Here is a 21,299-nt window from a genome sequence, read left to right as displayed (position 1 = left end):
AGACCAATAATTCCTGTATTTCTTGTACACATGAAAGATTCCCAAGAAAGTGAAGGCAAGTGAATGGCTGCAACAAGCAATGACAACCACTGCACCATCAGAGGCTTCTCTGCTACACTTGTAAGAGAAAACACAGGGTTAGGACTTGAGTCATGAGTTTCACAGCCACGTCACACAGTCAAATTCATACCCTGTGATCCCATCTTTGCCACTCTGGTTATGTTTTCTGGAAAATTCCTGGAGTGTTGATCTGCATCAAGGATGGAAAGAGGTCCCACCACACTATCAGCCTCAGCTTCCCTGAAAGTAGGTGCTGCTTCACTACAAGAGGTACAGTATTAGGGAGCTTGTTATGAGTTAGTCCACTCACCCATTGAACGTGTTTGCGAGACCTGATAGTTCACTTAGTCAGACCAAGTGAAAGCTTTACAGACTCTGCCTGAAGATAAACATGCTCCCTGGTTGTTGATTAGATGCATGCAACATACATACCATGACTAGAAGGCACATCTTTCTTTCAGGGTCTATGCAGAAGGATAAGTCTTCTGTCCTCCAAGTGACCCACAGTTCCCAGTCTCACAGCAGCTACAAATATTCCTGGGGTCTTCCACAGGTGACCAGCTGCAGGGGGAGAGATGGCAACATTAACAGGGAGAAACCTTGGCTTTTCAACTGCTCTTCCATTTCCCTCTCCCCTCCCCGTCCACCCCCAAAAAGTCTACTCACGTATTGTTTGCTTTGTTGAAGGAACAAGCCTTGTTCAGAGAGTCTGGAGCTTGGTCAGCTGCAGTGACCTTCATATGGCATGTAATATAGATTTGGGGCAATTGTGAATAGAGGGATCAAAACTGTCAGAGTGGGACAAGGTAAACTACAATATTGCAGGACTTAGGCCTCTAGTCCAGAGTAAAGGAAACAGATCTTACCAAGTTTCTAGTATCTCCAGCAAACCTGAAAATGTCAACTGTGAACTGAAGGGTATCTTGCTGAGGCCATGGGGATAGGAAAGTTGAGGATGTATCATCTGATCTCCCATCTACTAGATAGCTTGGTTGAAAAGACCCTGGTTAGAGCAATCCTCTGCTCACTAACTCTTTACAAGGTATGTCAGGCCATGAAAGCCCCTCCTGCCGAGATCCTACCCATTGAAGTTGATCACATATTGGAGAGTGGAGTCCCGCTGTGGAATTAGCATAGCTACACAACCGTCAGTAAAGCGCCTTAGCACAACATGACTTCCAGTACTGCCATCAGCTTGAATGTGAATCATATCCCCCAGGTGGAATCCATTGGAGGTCCTCTCAGCTGCCCAGTCATCTGCAAAAGCCCGACAATCTGTGCACTTAGAATTAACAAAGGTGAATCAAGGGAGAGTGTTTCCCATTATTATTGTGTTTGAGGAGGAGAGTGGGGGTATTTACTACAACGATCATTACAAGATGCAGCATCTTCTCTTTCCAGAAGAAAGCCCATTCTTTCTAGCCAGACATATCAGGTGCAAGAAGCAGTGCATTCTCCAGGATAAATGCTGGTCCCTACTGAGCTACTCCCCCAGGAAGCTTTCATCACTCCCCCGCATAGAAAGTAACTTGAACTGGAAACCCAAATGTGTACACACATGTGCCTACACCTCAACATACTAGACTCCTCTGCCTTCAAGAGACCCAGTAAGAAGTCTTTTTTGCATATCATCTGCCTCATGCTGCTATGATTTTGGCTACTGCCAAGGAAGTCCCCACATTTTTCATACCGCCTACCGTTCATCAGATGCAAGGAAAAACCCAGCCTCTCTTCTGCAGATAGTGTAGACCTGAAGGGAACCCATGTTGGCTTGATTGCTTGCTGCTCATATTGTTTCTCCTGAAAGAACCCAGAGTGGGATCCGCAAAGCAACTTAGGTGCCTAGACTCCAGAGTAGGCACCTAAGTCCCCCATGTGCATCACCATTGGGATCTATTAGACTCCTGCATGGCTGTTGCCGAACCCTGTAGGTGCTAAACTCAGGACCTAACTTGCCACTGCAAAAGTTCCCTAGGAAATTCTGGGGCATGCATACTTCTGCCTCCCTCCGGGCATCCCTCCGGGCATCTATCTCCCACCTAAGCTACAGAGCAATTCACAAACAGGGGGCAGATAGACATGTAGCCACTTAAGTTGCATGCAGGGGCAAATCCAGTAGATGAGCTCAGAGGCCACCTACTGGATCAGGTCCCATTCAAAATTTGATTGGAGGCGGCGGTGATGCCAACCTTAACTTTTAACCCAGTGGCTAGAGCACTCACTTGGGATGTGGGAAACCCTGGTTCAATTTCCCCCTCTCTGCCTGACTGGAAGAAAAGAGCTAGAGTCTCTATTCAAATCCTCCCCCACCTCAGGCAGAGAGGGGGAAATTGAATCTGGTCTCCCATATCCCAAGTGAGTACTCTAACCACTGAGCCATGGGATAGTCTGACATGGGGCTCCCTCAATCTCTCCTGCTGAAGCTGGTTAAGTAATGAAAGAGTGATTGGAGCAGACGGATGGGACCCAGGGTCTCCCACCTCCCAGGTGGGAGCCCTAGTAACTGGACTATAGAGACTCTCTCTCTCTCTCTGGTCTAGAGCAGCACCAGCACTACCACCTCCTCCTCTGGAGGTTGTGTGTGGAGCAAGGCAGGTGCTGAACTTGTTCCTGCAAGAAACACCTTAGGTGCTTAAGATGCCTGACTCCAGGCAGTGGGTTCCTGTTTGTGGAACACTAGCAGAGATAGGCACCTTCCTGCAGCCCAGACTTATGAGGCTTGGTCTATGCTACCAAACTATGTCGGTATAACTACGTCACTGCCCTAGCCTCCCGTGCAGACAGAACTATGTTGACAAGGGGGCTTTTCCCGTTGATATACTCCAGCTCCCCAAGAGGTGGCAGTGTCATTGTCCAGGTGCCTAGGCTCCCTAACTCGGGTTGTTGATTGAAATGTTCCTGTGACTTTCTAGGCACCTAAAAGTTAGACACTGAGACACTCAGTGTTGCAATGCCCACGTCTGGATCCCCTCCCCTCCTCTCCCAGACCCCGGTTGCTAAAGCAGAACCGAGACTGGCAAGTGAAATGTGAAAGATGAGATTAAAGTGCCTGACTCACCTTAGATAACAACACTCAATAGGAATCACAGCTGGATTTGTTCTTAAGATAATAGAGTTGTTTTCGGGGAATGGGTTGTAAAAAAGGTTTGTGCTGTCTGGTGTCATCTGGAAAGATTCACATATTGAAGGGAGAGAATCTAGTATAATTAATCCTTCATTTAAAGACTATCAAATCAGCAAGGCATCTAGCACTCAGGCTATGTTGGGCCTTTAGTGTTAGCTCCATGGCAGGGTAACTCCTGCAGAAACATTTGTCACCATATGCCATGGAAATCTGCAGCGCCCTGAGGAGATTATAAACTGCATTCAGTAGTTTCTTCTGCCTTCTAAATATTAGAAATAGTGATAGTCAGGTTCTTTCCCCCAAATTGTAGACCCACGCCTGTTTGGAATCAGGTCACCCTCAGAGATTGTCTTTTTACCCCAAAGAAAAGGAAAGGTGCCCAGGTACCCACCAATGTAGTAAATGCTCCTTTGGGTGATTTTTCACTAATGGCAGTTTTAAAGGTCCTAGTTACTCCAGTTTTCAGTTAGGGAAAGAGTTACTTTAATACTCTGGATTGCAAGTGGAGAATATGCATTCAACTACCACCAAGACTTCTTTTCAGAGATGTACCTGAGCCAGTATAGGGTGGCACAATTTCATTTTAAGTAAATTTGTTAGTCAATTGATCCCCATCTCAGATATGGAAGGCCTCTTCATTCTCAAGCATGACACACTTGAGAAAGTTCCTAGTAAACTCTGATTTGGATTTTGGTTGGCCGTGTGAAGTGCATGAGGACTTCATCCCAGCAGCTTTACATGAATTCACACCTAATCTGCTTTAACCAGGACAGGCACCAGTTAGAAGGAATTAGATAAATGAGACCCCTATTCATTTCCCTAAGCAGATTGGTTTGTACAAAGTTGTAGTCTTTAGGAATGTTATAGAAGTAACAGAGTATTTTAATTAGTTTGAGACCCAAAAGGTAAATGTGATGCAGCCTGTGGGTGGGACCCACAGAGGTACTAAGGCTTTGGTTTAGGTACCCAAGTCCCAGTTTTGGCTCCACTGTGATCTGCAAAACCCCCACTGAATATTGTAGCCACCTAAACTCACTTGGCACCTACGTTTTCAAGGTAAAGCTTCCCTCAGCTACAGCACCTACATTTCTGCCTCTAGCATGTGCACTGCTGCCTCCCTGTAGGGGGGGGATGCCTCTTTCCAGCCTAAGCCCCAGAGCAAATCACAAAACCAGGGGAAGATAAGCATTTAGCTATTATTTCACGGGGGGAGGGAAGGGGAGGGATGATCCAGCAGGTGGCCTCTGACTATGCCTAGTGGGTCGGGTTCCATTCAAAATCTGGCTGGAGGAGACAGTGTTGGTGGTTCTTGCCTTATAACTTTTAGCCCAGTGGTTAAAGCACTCAGCTGGGAGGTGCAGTTCACCCCACTCCACCTGAGGGCATGAAAGTACTTGGACAGGGGGCTTCCACCTCGCAGGAGAGTGCTCTACACACTGAGCTATGGGATAGTCTGGTGTGGGGCTCCCATCTCTCCTGTAGAAGCTGTTCCAATGTGGATAAATAATGAAAGAGGGACTGGAGCAGAGGGAGTGGACCAGGAGTCTCCCACTTTCCAGGTGGACACCGTAACCACCAGACTACAGAGTTAGTCCCAGTCTCTCCCGGGCCCAACCACCATTTAATGATTTATCCCCAGTGGAATAGTCATTGGGCATCTCCCATAGATTAGCTTATGAGCCTCCCCAACTAGCATGCTGGCTTCTTTGGATCACATTGTAAGGCACTTATCCCTCCCTGTGCAGTGTACAGGGAGCCTAGACACCCAGCGCAGCTTTGTGGATTGCAGTGATGTTACCGTGATTTTCAAGGTGCCTAAAAATTAGGTGCCACAACACCCAACGTTGCAACCCCTAAGTCCCTTTGAGGATCCCACCCCTAATACCCATTAAAGTGTTTATCTCACTCCAGTGTCACATACTGAAGTCACATCACAATGCAGTGCACTCTCAGAACTAGGGGGACCATATTTCCCAAAGGGAAAACAGGCCTGAGCCACTTACCCAAGCCACGTTTCCCCCTCCCTGCATGAGGTTGGCGTCGCTGCTCGCCGAAACCCTGCCTGCCCCCTGTGCAAGGCTGGGGCTGACGTCGCTGCAGGGCTGAGATTGCCACTCACCCCCACATTCCTGTGCAAAAGTGGGCATTGATCAAGGTGGGAAGAGCAAATAGGACAAATGCCCACTTCTGCAAACAAACAAAATTGGGATGGCTGGGACAGAGCTCAAAAAAGGGACTGTCCCAGCCAAAATGGGACGTACAGTCACCCTACTCAGAATGTTGTAGCACAACAGCTTGACTCCGTGCAGTGCCGTTGTCTTCTTACAGCTGGCTGTAGGGAGAAGCCGAATCCCAGCAGCTTCTCTCACCTTCACGGGAGGAGTAAACAAAGGGCACAGACCACCAGACTGTCTGTACTGTGCTTCCTGTTCCACCTTGCATGGGTCAGCTAGCACTGTGACTGCACTTGTGCTGAGAACCCTGCCAAATCTAGGGTAGCACACCAATAATACCTCCAGGTTCTGTTGTTTTAGAGATTTCAGAATTACACAAGCCAGAAGAGTTTTCTGGTTATCCACAACTAGACAGAGCTAAGGGGGAGTCATTAGATACTGTCATTGCAAGCGGACTAGAGTTGAACAGTTTAATTTTGAGAGCGCAAACCCAGGCCTTACCTGCAGAACTCTGCCACATTCATGCAGCCCCATCTGAAAGATAACCCTGTTGGCTGCAGCATTCAAAGCAGAGTGCTGGCAAGCAGCTAGGCCAAGGCTCAGATCAGTAGCTTTGATCAGGTGGCCTATTCCAAAGAGGTCCTGTTATTACAGTTATTACCATCTGAGACTTTTGGCATTGCAAGGTAACAGATTGCCATGAGGACAGAGCTCTAGCTAGAGTCCACAGAAGGGATGGAGCAGGTGATGGCACATAGGACCGTCTTGGGGAAATATTAACTCCGTTTGAGAGTCTCCAACTCTGTAAAACACTCCTAGACAAATCCCAGAGGTTAGAGCAATGTACGGTATTGTATTAATGATCAGAAGCAGAAACATCCGCTTCCTACTCACCCATTCTGACTATTTCACCCGAGCAATTGCACCACACACAAAGGCGGTTGCTCTGAATCCCTTTATACCCCATGCCCATTCACAGCTGCGTCAGTTAATTGACTCTCTCTCAGCCTGTAGTAAGTAATCTGCAGGCAAGCAGAGCCCTTTCCAGTGGCCAGAGCAGAATGTGGAGTAGGGGGAGTAATGAGAACTTGTCCCACTTGTCCCTATCTTGATCTGTGTGGGGGGAAATTCCTGAAGGGATCTTGGAAACGTATTGCTAAGCTTATTTAATTTGGGTGGGAAGTATCAGTTATAGTTAGTCTGTGATGCTGCTTAATATCAGAAGGGCTTTTTCATATATTTTATGCAGTGTACATTCAGTAGTAAATTAAAACCTTAAAGGTTGGTGGTTAATTAGGAGAATAAATGTCATTAATTGTAGTGGTAAGATTCTAACTGAATCTATCCTTTTTTTCTAGCAAACATAATGGACAGCTGCTCCCATTTTGCCCCGCGTTACTTTTTTCATCTTCACAAGCTGGAAGATGCATTTTCCTGCATACTCACATGACCCTAATACTGCAAATGTTTAGACCCTTACATACTATTGAAGTGTGTAATGTTAATCACTTGAATAAAAGTTTCAGAGCATACAAGCAGGTGTAACTAGAGACAGAGACTGAGCCTATATACTGCTGTGACGGGTTGGATCACAGAACCCTCCTTGGGAGCTGTCACCCGATGTGCCAAGACTACTTCTACCCCTGCTTTCCCTGCCAGCTCGGGACCCCAGCACCCTGTCTTGCTGAGCCAGACACTCCCGTCTGCTCCAACAAAGACCCAGGGTCTGAATTACTTGCCCCAAAGCTGCAGGTTTACCTGAAAGCAGATAACAGAAGTGTTCCTGTCTTTAACACTCAGATGCCCAACTCCCAATGGGGTCTAAACCCAAATCTGTTTTACTCTCTATAAAGCTTATACAGGGTAAACTCATAAATTGTTCGCCCTCTATAACACTGATAGAGAGATATGCACAGTTGTTTGCTCCCCCAGGTATTAATACATACTCTGAGTTAATTAATAAGTAAAAAGTGATTTTATTAAATACAGAAAGTAGGATTTAAGTGGTTCCAAGTAGTAACAGACAGAACAAAGTAAGTTACCAAGCAAAAGAAAATTAAACGCGCAAATCTATGTCTAATCAAACTGAATACAGATAATCTCACCCTCAGAGATGCTTCAGTAAGTTTTTTCCTCAGACTGGACACCTTCCAGGCCTGGGCACAATTCTTTCCCCTGGTACAGCTCTTGTTCCAGCTCAGGTGGTAGCTAGGGGATTCTTCATGATGGCTCCTCCCTCCCTTTGTTCTGTTCTACCCCTTTATATATTTTTTGCATAAGGTGGGAATCATTTGTCCCTCTCTGGGTTCCCATCCCCTCCTTCTCAATGGAAAGACACCAGGTTAAAGATGGATTCCAGTTCAGGTGACATGATCACATGTCACTGCAAGACTTCATTGCCCACTTGCCAGCACACACGTATACAGGAAGACTTACAGGTAAAACACAGCCATCGGCAGACAATTGTCCTGGTTAATGGGAGTCATCAAGATTCCAAACCATCATTAATGGCCCACACTTTGCCTAATTACAATAGGCCCTCAGAGTTATATTTCATATTTCTAGTTTCAAATACCAGAGCGGTACATTTATACAAATAGGATGATCACACTCAGTAGATTATAAGCTTTGTAATGATACCTTACAAGAGACCTTTTGTATGAAGCATATTCCAGTTACATTATATTCACTCATTAGCATATTTTTATAAAACCATATAGACTGCAACTTCACACTGCACATTACCTTCTAGCTAGTATTGAAACAGTTTTGTAAAACGCAGGGGTCTATGCCAGGGACAATCAATTATTTTTGTCAAGGTCCAGATTTCTTGGTCAAGGTACAGTCAAGGTCCAGATTCCAGAGAAAATAATAGAAAAATAACAACAACAATAATGATTTATTTATCGGATGATTTATATGATTCATTTATAATGATTTATCGGATGATTTAGTTAGGGATTGGTCCTGCTTTGAGCCGGGGGTTGGACTAGATGACCTCCTGAGGTCCCTTCCAACCCTGATATTCTATGATTCTATGATAATAATAAGTAAATAAAAAGATTTCGCGGTCCATTCAAAACCATTTGCCAGTCCGGATTTGGCCTGTGGTCCGCCTATTGGATACCCCTGGTCTACACTAATGGATCCTGATGTAGGACTGGGGCCTAACCCTGCATACGAAAACGTGGAGCTTTTCAATAGAGTCATTGCAGGAACAACCTGATTGTCAGAAGAATAATGTGCTATCCTAGTATGGGATAATACACATAGTACTTAATGTTTTAAAATACTTTCCTTCATGTTGCAAAGCAATAATAAATAAATAAAAGTAAAGTGTAAAAAACAGTGCAAAAGAGGGACTTAGTTGGTACAACATGAGTGAATCAAGTCTTAGAGAGAAACTAACTACTTACCATGGCTGCTTCATTTATAATAATTATTCAGACCGCATATCAACTGAGGCTGGCTGAGTTTCATATCATTATAATTTATTCCTGATTTTATTGCCCAATCCGAGCAAAATTGCAAATCTATAACTTACTAATGAAAACCAGTCAAAGCATGCTTCCAAAATGATACTTTTAATTGGAATTCATGTTGTATCTAGCCTGGTGCTAAATTCTATTACAATAAAATTGTGTGAGTGTAGAGCTACTTGTTTGTTTTTCTGTATATTCATAACAATAGCAATTGTCTTCTATAGAAAGGGAGCTGTATCCTCCACTAGTGTAAATCAGCCCAGCATCACTGCCTTTGGGAAAGCTCCAGTGGTTTACACTAGCTGAGAATCTAGCCCTGTTTTATAAGAAGGGTACATAGTACTTCACGTAAAAAAACAAAAGCAAATTACACTTTCCACGAAGTCAACAGAAATTCTGTTGTAGTAACATTATAGACCTCTTTCCTATTGGGTTCTTTTAGTTTTAATCACACAAACTGTGCAACGCAGAAAGAGGTTTCTGAAATATGAATCCCAAAATAGTGGCATTTCTTTTCTGTATTTACATCATTCTCAGTGTCTACCAGTTAGAATCAGTACAATACCAAAACAAACATTCTCTCCAAGAGCCAGAGTCTGCCACCTTTGCTCACATCGAATGGTACCTTACTCTGTGAGCAGTCCCCTATATTTCCCTAATGTTTAAATTGTACAGCTTGCCTCGTGGTTTCTCAGAGAGTAGATGCAAAGATGTCTTTGAATCAGAAATGTTGGCTAGACTAAGAGCATGCAGGTTTTTGATTTTTCCAAAACTGAACTTAAATAAAAATAGTGCATGATTTCATTTAATGTGTGTGAATAAAACAAAAGCATCTGAATGAATTGATTTTGCTCCAAAATTTGGAGACCACATCTCATACTGAAACACAAATTATCTATTGCCAATGCTTTAACACATTATCAGCTATAACAGACTATATGGGAAAGAAAATGGACATTGAGAGAAGATGGGATAGAAGCTAATGGGTGGCCAGCCAAGTATGAACTAATGCAATTCTAAAACTTTGCCATACCATGACCCCATTTTGCAGCAACAACAACAATAAAAACTGTGTTTGGGGACCGACCCCCCATAGTTTCAGGACTTTTCTCTGATCTAGCCATAAAAAAGGGCCAGTGTTTGTGATGCCATTGGATCTACAGTTGGAGAACACATGGGCTGAAGGATAATATGGTGAATAACACATGGAGGGCTAAATCTCTCAAGGAAATAGATGAAGATCTGGCCCAGTGGGGCAGAAAACTCAAAAATAGAGCAAATCATGGTGAAGGAGATACTGAACACTGGAGGAATGATAATAGCTATGGATTGGAAGGAAAAGAGAAAATATTGACAACTCTTATAAGAGAATGGATATCAATAAACAGCTGCTATGCCAAAGAGATGAAAATCAAGTGGTAACTTTGTGTGATTTTCATGACTGCATTTGGGCTAAGTCAGCCACATATAGATAGTGTTGCACTGAGGCATTCATCCTGCCCTGTGCAGGCAAGTTTAAAAGAATAAATAATTATGATTGGCTATTTTTTTAATCCAGTAGAAAAGTAAAATGTATCAAACTGGGTGACCATGCACAGGTATTGTGTAGGGTTAGGATGGAGCCACTGGGTAATTCATATGGTGTGCTGATAAAAGGAGGACTGTGTATAGCCTCCAGAAAGATCACTACAATTTTGTCTATGGTTGAAAATTACTGTGAAAACTGCATCTTTCTTTTTTACTGTAAACTCAATTCTTACTCTACAAATTAGAAATTGCCTGTAAGGAAACAAGAAGCTACAACTGCTTTTGAATATTATTAGGAGAAGCCATCAGCTTCCTACGGAACAAATAAACTAGCCATCAAAGTATAGCAGCTTGACATTTCTTTTCTTTTAATGTTGCATGTCACATTTCCATTGTTTATTTCAGAGAAAGCAGCAGGAAATCTGTTTTGAATTTAAAGTTTGTGCCAGTAGAGACTAAGGCAATAGGTGATTTAACTTTAAGCTTGGTATAAAATGAATGCAAAGGAGAGCTCTTTCTGGCAGTAATTAAAATTAAATAATCAAGATAAGGAAATGTATATCTCCATTGTGTAACTACTTCCTTTAGCTAGTTCTTGAAAGGCTGCCAGCAGCAACAACTTAATAAACCACAAAGAGTAATAGTATTTGGAACTTAACCTAAATAATGCAACAGTCAGAAGAAAGGGACAAATATGTCCCAGAGAAAGGCTGTGTCCAAAGCAAATGGATTCTGCTGAGGGGCATGAGATAAAAGGTGGGATTAATCACATTCAAAAATGATCGAGAAGCTACTCTGAATGTTTGAAAAACAAGGGACGTCTGTCAGGGAAATAAGTTGAACATTGTGTAACAGTGGTATCCACTTTTGTAAATAGTTATTGGTATCTGGCTGGCATATTATGCCTCGCAATCTAGTCTGAAGCAATACAAAACTGGAATTAAGGTCACTGTTGAGAGTAATTATGTTAATATCTTGGAAAATTAGAAATAATTTCTCATAGAGAATTCTGGCATTGGCAGAAGGGGAAGAGGATTTCTGTGCAAACTCATTGACTACCCCAAAAGCAAACACACACAATCTGTCCTTTTGTTTCCATCACCCATTAATTTTTAATTTAACTCATTGAGCACAAATATTTAAAACTGCCACACTGTAATCAACAGGAGTTTTGCCATTGACTTCAGTGGGTATAGGATTTGGCCCAGGGGTTTCTTCATGATCCTTTTCCAGACCTTTAAGATTTGTCTATGTGGGGAGTTACTGTGTGGCAAGCCAGGATCGATACTTCCATAGCACTTTTCAATGGGTTTGTATCCTTTCTCTTCACCCAGCCTTCCGTATCCACTACTTTCTGAATAAATTCTGGCAGCTTAACTTTTAGGTAGTTTCATTTTTGTTTAGATTCCCATAACCAGAAAAGTGATGTGTTAACGTGCATGCTCCAGCTTTCCATTGCAGCCTCACTCTCATGTATGATTTGTCATGTTGCATTGTTTCCGGAAGCTACCACTATGCATCACAACATACCATACACATTGCTCTCGAAGCCAAAAACAAGATGGTGGCAACACTTCCAAGTCTATAAATAGTTTATCAATAATATATGACGAATAGTAATTGCTTTTGTTTTCAATAACTTTTTAGGAGTTGTATTGCCTAACACATTGTAGGGATCAGGCATAGTGACTTTAATATATTGAGCAGTTCCTGTGATAGAACCTGTAACAAAACATAGTACAAATGCCAATGCATTAAATGATGCTTTCCTGTCTCTACAGCATGTTATAACATGTCAGATTAACTTATTGGGAAAAAAGCAATTTCTGTTGATTTTTCATTAACAAAAGAGTTACAAATGTTCCTTCTCTTTAGAGTTAATATTTAAGTTGACTACTTGCTGGTAAACTTTCAAAGACTTACGCGTGGCTTTTGCTTTGGGACTTCCACTTGTTTTAACAGAAGGTGAGTGACTAGGGCTATGTTGGCATAACTATGCTGGCATCGCCACTGAGTAGCGACACAGTATATACTGACAGAAGGCGATTTTCTGCTGATATAGAAAAGCTGATCTATGAATGATGTTAGTGATGCCGACAGAAGCACTCTTCCATCAACATAGCTGTGTCGACACTGGAGTTTTTGTCAGCATAGCTGTATCACTCAGAGGTGTGGTTTTTCACACCCCTGACCGACATAATTATGACAATATAAGTTTTAAGGGTAGACCACGCTTAGAACTCTCCACAACAAATTAGATGCTAGGAACCTTTTGGACAAGTCAATGTGTGCCTAAGGTTTAATGCTGAGGGACAGGAACTCCATATTTCACATATATAAGATCAAAGTGATATTCTTTGAATTGAAGAGGTTGTAAGAACAGTCTAGTGGGGCTAGAGCAGTTTGGTTCTAAGGTCCCACCCTATGAACTAAGTTTTGTTTTGTTTCTTTAAAGAACTAGTGACTTTGGGAACTGGGGTTGAGGGCTCCTGGCTTTTGTAGCTTCAGAGCGCTGCTGGGTCTGCCAGATTCGGTGGACTGCTATAGTAAGGACTCTTCATTCCTAACCATTTATAGCTTTATTTCAGATTTTGGGTCACAACCCACTGGATGGTTCCTCTCAGGCACGGACCCCCTGGTACCTAGTTCCTCATGGTTCTTTTAAGCTTCTTCTTCAACTGATTCATAGTCCACTGAATGAGAAGACTCCATCCTTTCCATTAGGATGTCAGTGAACTCCCTAAGCATTTTCAGTGGATTCCCTTGACATCATCCCCAACAGCCTGATTGCCAGATAACTCACCTACTTGTGAAGAGAAGATTTTAATTCTATTTATTAACTTGCAAGAAAATTTCTTGCTGCTGCTATGGGAGTGTGCTTGCTTTGAGCAAGCATAATTAAATAAAAACCCAATTTAAGCAGCTAAGAAGTATGTATATAGTAACTATCCCACTTTTTAAAAGCTAAAGTTACAAATGCATACAGTATTTTACCAAATCACACACCCTATGAAATGAAATACATAATAGACTCATCTGTTGAACTGATACCTGCTGCTTCAGGGAAATGCATATAGAATAAGTTAAGCGTATTTATACTTACTGAAGATTGACACATTTTGTAGACTAGTAGGCCTGATTTGCCCCCAGTTACACCAGTTTTACACTGCTGCAAATCTGTCAATGGCAACATAATTACACCTGATTTACACCTTTGTGTAAGAGAGGAGAATGTGGCCCATTTTGGCATCTATGAACTTTATTAATGATCTATCAGCTGTGGATATGGTCCACCGAGTCTGATCAGTTTTGCTTCAATGTACTTTCGCTGGACCCAACTGCTGATCTCAGTTATATGGGTGCAAATACAGAGCAATTCTTTTGACTATTCATTTGCATTACATGAAGCATGGCTTTCAGTGTTGGCAAGTTTGGGTGCTTGGATACTTTCCTCTGAGGTTTTCATGAACTAAGGTGAAATGTTTTAGGCCCTGGTACTACAAATATTTATGCATATCATGATTTGGTTCACACGAGTTCCATTGACTGCAATGGGAATGCATCATTAGTAAAGTTAAGCATGTTCAGAGGCTCAAGTCCTATGTGGCAAACACTCCCAGCGAATGGTTATTTGTTTAAAAACCCGTTTCCAGTGGAAATAAAAAGAACAAACACTATGAAACCATTTCTAATGGCTTAGCTTTTGTAAAAGCTTATTTCTACAAAACATGCATTTGGAGCCAGACTTGACCTGAGAGCGGCTGTTTAATGTATGTAATAATCTTTTAAACTATAATTTATATTCATAGACACTGATTAGAATGTGGTCATTTGATAGTTATGTGGAGTCACATGTTGCTTTATCATCATTAGTTAAGGTGCAATTAGAAGGAAGTGCTGCTATTTGGTGTATATGGTGAGGTCAGCTTTTGCAAGTTGGGACGCAGATGATATTTCGCTGTGCTTCAGTAGGTTGAATTCATAGTGTTCATTTAGGAAAATTAGCTGACAATTACATTTAGTGTATTGCAGACTCATAAAATCAACTAATTGCAGGAGAAACTAGGCTGTACTGCAAGTGGTATTGGCTATCAAGCCATACAATTATGCTGTTATCCCTACAACAGGGACATTTAGTATTGTGATCTGATTGACACGGAAAAGTTCAACCTTTAAGAGATAAAGTGTGCTTCTGCTCTGACTAAGTAACAATCATTATCAAAAAGGGGCCTAATTTTCAGAGGGAGGGGCTCAGTGCCTTCTGAATTTGGGGGTTCTTTAAAGTGTCTCAAGTTGGACACCCAAAAATGGAGGTCCCCCAAATCACTAATCACTTCTGAAAAGCTTGGCCCCAGACTGTAACCCTCTTCCTAGCTGCCTCTGCTCTCTTTTGAGTGGTGGATAGCAAAGAGGTCAATATTTCTGCATGTAATCTCCTAAGAAAAGTTTTCTAACCTTTTCTTTTTCAGTAAACTCTCCCACACATGCAAAGAAATGCATCATTCACATGGGTTAATCCATGTAGGACTTGAGTCAGAAGTGGTATAATAAAAGGAAAGCTAAAGACTTTCTCATGAATAAACCTCTATGAAGGTTATGTGCAAGTTTTGCAACATTTCCCTGACAACCGTCTGGCCCCAGCAACATTTTCTAGGATGCAGCAACTGTGACACTCGAAGAAAAAAATAAAAAACCCGAAAATGTACCTATAAAAACAAAAACTAATTCAGCTCATTTATATAAAAATGACTTGAGTTTATTTGCAAGTAATTCAGAGCCATTCCTAGTCTATTCCCTATCCACAGAGAATGTGCAGGTAGTGCTAGAAAAACCATACTAACTCAGTTAGTTGGTAAACTGACCTTGGGTTCTGTCTTTCAAGCCCAAATACGTGTAGTCAAACTAGAGTCTGTCTTTCAGAAAGACATCCAACCCTGAGTGCAGTTCAGATGGGCCTGAGGACCAGGGTCATGGGTTTAACTTTTCTGATTGTTACAGTGTGAAGAATTTTAAAAATCCAAGTTATTTACAATGTGGTTATTTACAAAGTGGTTATTTACAATGATTTAAGTCCCAGTGGGCCAATTTCTTCTCCCAGTGATATCAGTGCAACCTCATTGACTTCAGTTGGGTTAAACTGGAGTAACTCTACTTAGAATTTGGTCCATTTAGATTCAAAAAAGTTAATTTGTGCCCCAAATATAGTATGCACTTCCAAGAAAAGGTAACTTTTAAGTAAGAATATTACAAGTAGGTAGTCATGATAGTACAGCAGAGTAGTCATACTTGTATTACTAAGCAATGCTTATATATATCAAATCCTGATCCTATTGAAGGTAACAGCAAATCTTGCAGTGACTTCAGTAAGACCAGGAATTGACTGTTATAAAGACAGCTGCAAGGCCTCGACATATTTAAATCAAATATTTGTACACTCTAAAGCTTGGAAGATGAGACACGGCTAACATTACTCTAAATGCCCGAGTCAGACTGGCAGCTTGCTAAAGAGTTGGACTAAAAAGAAAAGGTTGCTCACACAAGTAGTCCTAGTGACCTGAGCACATACTTAGTCCCCAATGGTTGCTTTTATTTGATGCAACAGATGTAATATGGAAATTTAATCTTGTTTATGAACTTGGATGCAAAGCTGAAGCAGAACCGTGGCCAAATCCTCTTGCCTTGACTAGTCCCACTGAAGTTATTTCCCATATTTAAAATGAGCAGAACTTGACTTCACCTTCTTCAACTGCATGGAAAAATATTTGCTAAAGACTATGAATTTAAGAAACCTAAAGCATACAAAGTGGCATGGCTAGTGTGCACGGTGGAGTGGGGAAGGATCATGGCAGGATGTGAATAGAATATTACCATCTCTAAGCTAGAGGTTTAATAAAGTAAAACTTCACTTGATGGAGCCAATTAAACTGGGATATGCTCAGTGGCTTTTGCTAATACAAAGTGGTCACTCTTTTGTTAAAAACCAGGGCAAGGAGTACCCAATTCACCCAATTTGTTCTCTAATTTAAGCAGCAAACTTTTTTTTCTTTGAAGGTTCACATGGTAAGTTTTAAGTATTTTTTCAACTTTTAAATCAGTGGTTCCCAAACTAGGGGACCGGCTCGTTCAGGGTAAGCCCCTGGCGAGCCGGGCCAGTTTGTTTACCTGCCACATCCGCAGGTTTGGCCGATCGCAGCTCCCAGTGGCCACGGTTCGCCATTCTCGGCCAATGGGAGCTGCAGGAAGCGGCGCGGGCTGAGGGAGGGGCTGGCCACCTCTGCTTCCCACAGCCCCCGTTGGCCTGGAATGGCAGACTTTAATAACAAGCACACTTAATCCTGTTCAACACATAAGGTATAGCAGAGCTATATTCTGGAATTGGAATGATTCAATTTTTGGATAATGTGACCAAACTAAATAAAAACATATCTTGGGAATTTCATAGTGCTTTGGAATAAGTAAGATCTCATTCTGAACATCATTAGCATTAGAGTTAGTGTTATTATAAGTATTATGGAAGTACTGGTAGCAGCTCCATAATTAAAGCTGAGTTTGGCACTTACGAATAGTGTGTATCCTTCCTAAAATTACAGCATTTACTGTTTGAGTACTGACTGAATTTTCTGAGTATTAGTATTTTATGTAGAGCACCTAGAGGTCCTGGTGAGGGACTGGGGCTCTGTTGGGCTAAGTGCTGTAAACACATATAAAGACATGATGGTCCCTGCCCTAAACTGTTTACATTCTAAGGCCCTGATCCTAGAAATATGCTCATGATTAATTTACTGCCAGGTGCAGGCCCATTGAATTCCACGGGATGACCCACCAGTCTAAAGTTAAGTACATTCATAAGTTTGCAGAATCAGGGACTTAGAGAGTTTACTGCCTAAGAATTAATAATCTAAGCCGTCAATATCTGAACACAGGGTTTATGACACAGAAGAGGAGATTTTTTTAACATTATTTAATTTATTTGATTTCTGTGTTGACTTGATTTTTTCCAACAAGACAGCAGGTTTTATGGATAAGAACTAAATGATGTGGCTTTTGTTTTTGTTGCTGTGTATGATTCTCTTTCAGAAAAGATGTGCTGCTGTGGAAGGTTCTCTTCATTTGATTCTGTATTGTAGGATATCAGTAGTTATTTTGCCTGGCAAAATATTTATTTGGCCAAGACACAAACTGTGCATGCATAGGGAGAAGTAAAAGATGTTTCATTGAAATAATTAACTCAGTGGCACTAGAAAATTAGCCCTTGAGCTACCCAATAATGCAGACTACCCAGTGCTATTACCCCAGAGGTTAGCATTATTAAATCCCTACTCTTAATGCCAATGGCCTAATAAGAATATAGGATTTAGTTTGTAATTATCTTAATTCCTGTAATCAAAAATACAGGCTGGTTTCAGCGCCTGATACATGAATAAATTCTCTTTGGCTGTAGTAGCTTTACTTCGTCTACTGTCTAAAGACACTTTAAGACTCCTATCCGTTACTATCCAGAGAATGATGCCAGGCTCTGTTTCCCAAACCTGCTCAGACTTGACAGTTAAGTAATTAGAAGGAAGCTAAAATCTCTCTAAAGTGCTTTGCATAATAGAATAAACGTCACTGCTCTGTAAGTAGGATCAATACAACACTTATTTCATTTGATACAGCCTAAGAAGACCTTGTGCGCTGAGCCAGATACGTACGGTGCAGTGCAGCAGGCAAATTGTTATCGCTCCACATATGCTGCTCAGAAATTCCCCTAAAATATACATTTACCGAGGCTCCTTCAAATAGCCAGACAGAAACAACACAGCGATAGTAGGTGTAGTAATGAAATAGTCTTTCACCTCTGGAGATCTAGGTTCGCAGGTTGTTTCTGTGGTCTTAACCTTGCCTGTAGGGAGTATTTGTCCACAAAACAAACCCAGCAGATAATTTGTGTGCAATTAGAGTTCAGTACTGCAATGTGTTGGGTCTTGATACAAAAAAAGCACATAAGCACACACTCCACATTAAGTGTGTGCTTAAATTCCTTATTAAAATTCTTGACCTTGAAATATCGAAAGTGTTGTTGCCGGTAAAGAATTATTTGAAACTATAATTTTAACACAATCATATTAATTTAATAGTGAAAGTATTAGCAATCACTAATTTACTACTGATTAGCATTTGTTAGTAGTTATTAATTGCTAATTAGTAAATAGACTCACTAATTAAGGTAAGTAATCTTGACTACATGGCATTTGTATGTCAAATTCAGTTTTCATTAGTGAATACTTAATTACACATTGCTGGAAGCTTCACGGACATCATGTGGCTAAAAGCATTTTTTTTGCAAGCTCTTGGGTTACCACAGTATGAATTAAGAGCCCATGTTAGCTTTATAGCAGTGTAAAAAATGCAGCACAGTTTCTGCAAATTCTTTATAACAGTGTCAGAAAGCATCAGTGTTGTGAAAATGTTCCATAATAGCCTCTTTTTGAGATCATATATCCTCTTGGAATTGGCAACTCTCTTTTTTTAATGCTAAATTTTTTTAAAAGCAGAGCTTCTAACCCAAATGAGCATAAGTTTATTTCCATACTTTATTGGGAGAAACATGCTTTTTTGACATCGTATGCCTGAATCTCTTTTTGCACTGCAGTAAACAGAAGTAATTCCACTGTTACACCAGTGAAGTTATGGAAAAATGCTGTGAGAGAACCAAGCCCCTTCTATTTTACAATGTCATTTAGATGCTGCACTGAATATACCAAAGCCATGAATTTATTCCTCTGAAAGGTTTCATGAGTGAGTGGTGTTTGGGACCTTTGTTATTTAATATAGTGCTACAGCAACTTGGAAAGCTATAGAACTGATTCTCATCTCGCTTACACCAGTTTTACACTGATGTGACCATTGTGCCAGATTAGGTGGCCACAAATCAAATTCCTTTCCCTTCGGCTTTCATGTTTTGTGTTGAAAATCCCAACAGCAGTAAGATATGAAGCAGCCATAGGCTGAGTCTTGGAAAAACACTTAAGGGAGTTTGGGTGCCCAGTTCCAAGTAAATTTAACAGGAACTGGATAAACAAATGCTTTAGGCAACTTTGAAAATCCCAGTTTTGTGTCCTCAGAACCTAATCCAAAGTCCATTGAAATCAGTGGAATTAAGCACCTGGGCAACTCCATTGGCTTCAGCAGAGTTACTCTTGATTTACATCAGTGTAAGTCAGTGGGCTTTGGATCAGGCCCTTAGAATGGCAGTTCTCAGACGTCAGTGACATTATTCACATGCTTAAAATTAAGCATTAGTGAAGAACTTTGCTGTCTTGGGGCCATGGACCTTCCATCATCGATCATCATCATCATCACCACAGCTTGTCATTCCAAAATGGCAGCCAAGACCTGGTGTTATCATTTATCTTGAATAGTTCCTTGGGAGTACCAGATGTTGACAATGTGCTTTGCATGTATCCATGCAGTGAATGTCTTGGATCATGCACCTGTTTTTGTCTCTCCTTTTTACTGAAGGCATCCTTACTAATGGTTGTGCAATCCCTACGAGGCAGTAGAGTGACAGTGTGGGAGTCGGTTTCAAAGTCCCTGTGATGGTCCTCCTGGACTGATTTAGTTCAATACCAATTTTGTGTGCATGGCTCAAGGGTGAGCATACTAGGGCACAGTAATCCACAATTGACCTTCCACTGATGTAGCTAGGTGATAGCAATGTAATTTCAAAAGCCCTCGGATATCAACAATCCAACACAAGTACATTGTATTTATAACAATATGGCGTTCCACCATAAAACCCATAAAATGCCCAAATTCAGTTACTTTCTGCAACACTGCAGGAATGCCTATAAACCCCAATAATATGCATCTTCGTGCCCTGGGCTTCCACATATGCTTCAGCATGGTACGTTATTTCTTCAACTTCCGTCCCTCACCCTTCACTTTCCATTATACACTCTTAACGCTTTGTACTGTCTTCTTCCCAGGCCTCTATCTGAAATTTGATTGCTTACCGCTTCCTCCTGGACATCTCTTATTTAAAAGGTGATTGCTTTTGCCTTCTCCCTGCCCTTTGAAGTTGCCAACTTGATATCAACTTTAGTATTTCTCCATTTCAAATTTGCTGGGTGCTGTCAGGTTTAATTTAGTATTTGTACACACATCTTTAAGTATCTTTAATGTTTCCCTTTTTGGAAAGCTTTCAGTCCTTCCCCCTGCCCTTCTTTAGCCATCTACTGTAGCTTCTGTCTTGTTTTTTTCCTCCTCCTGCTATGTCTCCATACACAGGCTTTTTTCACAGTGGAAAAGTTAATGTGTTCTAATTAGTATGGCTTTTATTTATTTGTTTACTTAATAGGTTTGATTAGGAAAATCAAAGAAAAATCAAAGAAAAAAAGCAATAGATACTGTCACAAATGAGAGAATCTGTGAGTGATAGTCACACACCGGACGGAATAGCATTTACACAGGGCTTTTCATGCTCTTGGAATACAGGAGTGCTTTACAAAGCACAGTTATGAGTTAAATGCCCGTAGTGCAGTGACTGTGAAGGCATACAGGACAGCCACTTGACATCATACACTGTTTAGCTGGGGAAGATAATGTTTGCCAGAGCAAGAAATTTCTGAGCTACTTAATTTAAAACAGTCTCTAGACTTTTTACTTTCAGAATGGTTACAAGAGACAGACAAGTACTGTAATGATCTCATCTACCTGCTGGTGTCCAGCCCAAGGGAGCCCTGTCCCTGCAGGAGACATGCTGCTAAGGAGGCCAAGGGAATAGATCTGGTGGAAGAAAAGTGATCTCAATGGCCCTGACCATCGCAGACCTCCCAACATCCAAGCAAATCTGGCAGGAACTACAGGTTCAGGTGCACTATGTTCTCTTAATGGAAAAATGTAGAAGAAACACAGCAAGTGAGAATTGGTTGAGATTTCTGTCCTGTTATT

General features: G+C 41.4%; 1 pseudogene; it reads right to left on the bottom strand.

The window, feature by feature from the left end:
- Positions 1-524: 524 nt before the first annotated feature.
- Positions 525-21,299, bottom strand: part of LOC135972935 (zona pellucida sperm-binding protein 3-like) — a 30,370-nt pseudogene continuing 9,595 nt past the window's right edge.

The sequence above is a fragment of the Chrysemys picta genome, chromosome 7 (genome assembly GCF_011386835.1).
Source record: "Chrysemys picta bellii isolate R12L10 chromosome 7, ASM1138683v2, whole genome shotgun sequence".
Taxonomy (NCBI): Eukaryota; Metazoa; Chordata; order Testudines; family Emydidae; genus Chrysemys; species Chrysemys picta.
Note: the sequence above shows the minus strand (reverse complement) of the source record. Positions and strands in the feature narration are given on the sequence as shown.